The following is a 5,388-nucleotide window of genomic DNA, read 5'->3' as shown; positions in this document are numbered from 1 at the left end:
TCATTCTTCTTGTATCGATTGCGGCTTCTCCTCTTGGATCATTCCTTCTTGAAGTACATTACATAAAAACAACCTATACTAATGTACTTATATAAGAAAACTCGAGTTACATTCGAGGTAAAATAGTTATAAGAATAATGAAAACGACATACAAGTCGTATTTATAAAACCAAAACCATAAACCATAAATTTAATCCAAAGGTCTTAAAGCCATAACCAGCACCATGCTCAAGTAAACAAACAAAGAACTTGAGAAAAACAAAATATAGCGAGGGCAGGGGGCGGCAGCCCCCGGGCGGGGTTCGGGGCGGCAGCCCCAGGCGGGGTCCGGGGCGGCAGCCCCAGGAGGGGTCCGGGGCGGCAACCCCCGGGCGGGATCCGGGGGCGGCAGACCCCGGCTGGGGTCGAGCTGAAATCTGTAAACCAATTTTTTTGAAAAACCAGTCTTGTACATAAATCTCAATTTCGGAACAACAGATCATATATGAACCAGTATCTGCCTCTACTGCATCATATGCAGTTCCAGAAGCATGTATCATATACATATTGAACATACCCCATTTCACAGATCATGTCAACACACCATCTGACCAACAGATTAGATCACTATCTATAAACCAAACATCATGAATAACATACAAATCGCATATTGATCAGTCATGGAAAAATATAATGTGCTCATATCATCATATGCATATACATCACGTGAATATCCAGAAAGCTCTACATAATCAGTTCGATCATAAATCAACATAACAACATGCATAATAGATTTCACACATAAATCGTATCACATACATACATGGCAGATCTCATTCATATTTAATATATTGAAAAACTGTAAAACTCGTAACCAAATTATCCCATTATACACATAGCTCTGATACCATTGTTAGGGATTCGAGCATAAAAACGCAACGGAAAAAAAAATTTGAATTCCTACAGCAGGATCTATTTATAATGAACAGATAATTACGGAGAATAGATATTTACCTTAAAGAGCTTTATGATTATGGATGCCAAAAGGAGATCCTAGCTTTAACCCAACACCACGTATCCCGCCTTGACGATCTACGTCGTAGAGGTATCCACACGAAAGCTGATACGAAGGAGGCGTGTACTAGCACCAAGAGCGAACCTTTTTTCACCTCTCTCTCACCTTTAGCTGCTAGGGTTTTATGTTTTTATCTATAAAAAACGTAATCCTAATTTTAGCCTTAAGAATGTTTATATAGAGAGGCCAAAAACAGTCCTAACCCTAATCCAAGTTTGACTTTATTAAAATATGAAATTCTATTTATTTAATAATTAAGTTTAACTCAATTACTAAATAATAACTGAATTTCAGATTTAATAATATACAAATTTGAAATTCATTTTTCCCATTAATTAAGTCCAACTTAATTAATAATAAATAATTCAAATTCCCTTTTTAATTCAAATCCGAATTTGAATTAAATATTCCTCCATGCTTTCTTTGTGCGACCATATAGGTTATTATTACGTTGGCAATAATTTAAATATCTCATATTTAAATTATAAACAATGAGTGGCATCTAGTAATACATCATTGCTACCCAAGTAATAATTATTAAATCGGTGATCGATTAAACCTTTTGTGAATAATGTACAATGTAATATAATCCATTTAGCCTTATATTATTGATCAAACTCGAGGCATGTATTGTGTCATCCTCTGTTAATGTTTAATCCTTCTTTCCTTGATCAATGAGTAAACTATTAAACAAATCAGTATTTGAGCACGACCATGCATTTTATAGTCTTACTCAATCAAGAGGCCAATAATATCACTCCTTTAATAAAGGAGGGCTAAATACCTTATAGATCATTCATATTTCTCATACGATTCATAATGTACCCAATATCTACTTTTATTATTACTCGATAAAGGATAACTTTCAATAGTATCAAAGTATATTAATTCTCGTATAGAAATATAATGATTTCAGGTCAAAGGACCAATATATCATTATCACTGTGAGATTAACTTATGACACTTTAAACATGTAGTATCTCACAACGGGTCAATCCAGCACCATGTATTTAATACATGTGCATGTGTTTTGACTTTGGTATCACCATACCTATGATCAATGAGATGTGATCATCAGTCAACAAACACCCTAGTCTCAATGTATTTATTATCGTCCCTTAACAATAATAATTGACTTGGGACCTTTAGGAATATCAATATTATACTCATAATCTCATTTCTAAGTCACGTACTTGGAGATATAGATTTACATATCATATTTCAAGGATATTTATTAATCTAACATTTTATCGTAGAAAATAAAGATTAATAAATTACTAAAGAATAATCCATAGAATCATAATTAATAATCTAAATGTTTCATAATATAAACATAATAGTGTTGTCTCTGTGGCACAAACACTAAAAAAAACCTCGCATTCTTCTCCTTGTAGATATGACCGAAGGAAGTTTGTACAAAAATATGGTCGTAACACTTATATAAGTTATTTATTTATATAAGCTATTTATTTATTTTAATAATCGGTTTGGTTCAGTTTTTTCCGGTTCGGTATGAACCTATAACCGAAACTCAACCATTTAAATTGGTTCTGTTATTAACGTTTTGGTTTCGGTTTCAGCTTGATTTTTTTCGGCTTGATTTTTAGCGAATTTTACAAGTTTCGGTTCAGTTTCGGTTTTAATTCGGTTGTTTGCGCAGCTATAGTCTCTGACAATCAAATCGTTTATCTAAATTCTAAGGCCATGTTTGTTTCATGGGATTATAATCTCGGGATTTTAATCTCGGGATAATAATTCGGGAATAACTAATGCCTCAAAATTAGTGCGTTAGATTAAATAATCCTATCATATGGTTGCGTTTCGATCTTTTTTTAACATTGCCTTCAATATATTTTTTATAAAGTGTTAGTTCTGTTTTGGCTAGATTATTTTCTAATTTTTATTTGCGTAGCAGTATAGTGAGCTCTAGCATGTGTTTGTCAATATAGGTTGTCTAATGGAAAGGAATCAGGGAATTAAAGAGTGTTCATTTTTATTTTTCTGGTATTGGCTAGTTTGAGTAATTGTTTAACTGATTTCTTGCATAGTATGTACAATTTGACAATAATTTTGAAGTCAGTATTTTATAAATATTTATATGGATTATGTTATGCCATCTCCATGCTTCGTTTAAAAAAAAGATTGTGGAATAATTTGCTTGCTTGTGTATTACTATCCTATTACATGTTCACATAAATGGTAGAAAGCCACGTGTCTACTACTTGGTTTTTAATTCTCCTGACTGTTTTAACATTGGGGGAAGTATTGTTGTTAAATGCATGTTTATAGCTGATATTATTTATTTTTTCATGTACAAAACAATATGCTCGTCATCATGATTTATCATCGTACTCAGCTCGAGCAGTAATTCATTTTTCTAATTTTCTTTGTCATTTTTGGATTACAAAGCTTTCTCGGTGTATCTAATTTATTGTTTTTTTTCCTTATGATTATTCTATATTAATTTCTCGAATAAGTATATGACTATGTTATATTCTTGATTTCAGAAATGACTGGAGTTGACTGAGCTAGCTTGTTTGGTGATAAGACTGCTGATGCTAGGGGTGTACACGGATCAGGTTGGGCGGGTTGGGAGAATTTAGCAACCCAACCCAATTAATTCGGGTTTTCAAAATTTCAACCCAACCCAAACCGTTTAAATTTGTAACCCAAACGGATTTGTATACTTCTGTTTGGTTCGGTTTGGATCGGTTTGATCGGTTTATTAAATATACAAAATTATAATAAAACATAAGGTTTCAAAGTTTAAAATACTTGAAAATAGTTCAAAGCAATATTACAATCCTCCATATTGAATAGTCTTAAGCATATAATTTTCGACATCAAAAGTACTAATAATATTGCTTACGCTTTAAATATTGGAATGAATCATAAATGCAAAAAATATAACACTAATCAAACATCTATTGTTGTTACGAAATAAACTATGAACATGGAGGTTATAAGTTACATTTAGAGTTAGAGATATATGGATCGATGTAAATGGCCTAAACATAATTTTGGATTAACTTATTAGCATGTACCTATATATTTTAATCGGATTGGGTTGGATTGGTTTAAAATTATCGAAAATCATATCCAACCCAATTAAATCGGGTTGACATTTTTTCAACCCAACTATATATCGGGTTGAAAAAAATCGGTTTGGTTCGGCCGAAAGAGGGTTGGTTCAGTTTGGATTGGTCGGGTTGGCCAAACCGTGTACACCCCTAGCTGATGCAGTGCCTAATACGGTGACCCTTGTGGTGCCAAATACAGCTGTACCGGTAACCGCTCATGCGGAAAAACTGGTGAAATTCAGTGGGCTGGATTTCAAGATGTGGCAACAAAAGATGTTGTTCTACTTGACCACTTTGAACCTTGCGAGGTTCTTAACTGAGGATGCACCTAAGCTGAAAGAAGGTGAGTCTGATGTTCAGCTAGTGAGTGCATTCCAAGCTTGGAACCACTCGGATTTCTTATGTAGAAATTACATAATGAACTGTTTGAGTGACTCGCTATAAAGGTGTATAGAGTGCTGAAAACGTCCAAAGCTCTGTGGGACTCACTCGACGGAAAGTATAGAACCAAGGATGCGGGTACTAAGAAGTTTATAGTGGCCCGGCTCCTTGAGTTTACAATGGTGGATTCCAAGAAAGTGGTTAATCAAGTTCAGGACCTTCAGATGATCATGCATGATATGGAATCTGAGGGCATGATCATGAATGAAGCCTTCCAAGTAGCCGTTATTATTGAGAAATTTCCCCGGTTGGAAGGACTTTAAGAACTATTTGAAGCATAAGCGTAAGGAGATGTCTGTTGAAAACCTTGTCCTAAGACTCTGTATTGAGGAGGACAATAAGAATCGGTTTGTTGGCTCTTCAAATGCTAATGTTGTGGAGGTCAAGAAGAACTTCAAGTTCAAGAAGGGGAAATCATACAAGAAGCTCAACTTGGGACCTAAAGCTGGAATTTCTAAGAAGAAATTTCAAGGAAAGTGTTTCAATTGTGACAAGATGGGTCACAAGTCAACTGAGTGCAGACTACCAAAACGGAGGAAGCATGAGGCCCACATGGTGGATGATGTGGCTCAAGATATATCTGATATCATTCTATCTGTTGTGGTTTCTGAAGTGAATCTGATCGGCTCTAACCCCAAAGAATGGTGGATTGACACTGGTGCTACTAGACACATTTGCTCTAGCAGGGAGTTATTCCACACCTTCTCGCCAACTGAGACCGGAGAGAAGCTTTTCATGGGAAACTCTGCAATATCTGAAGTCCTTGGGAAAGGCAATTTTGTGTTGAAGATGACATCTGGAAAGGAGCTGACT

This window comes from Apium graveolens, chromosome 5, assembly GCF_009905375.1.
Source record: "Apium graveolens cultivar Ventura chromosome 5, ASM990537v1, whole genome shotgun sequence".
NCBI lineage: Eukaryota > Viridiplantae > Streptophyta > Magnoliopsida > Apiales > Apiaceae > Apium > Apium graveolens.
This window is presented reverse-complemented; position numbering follows the sequence as displayed.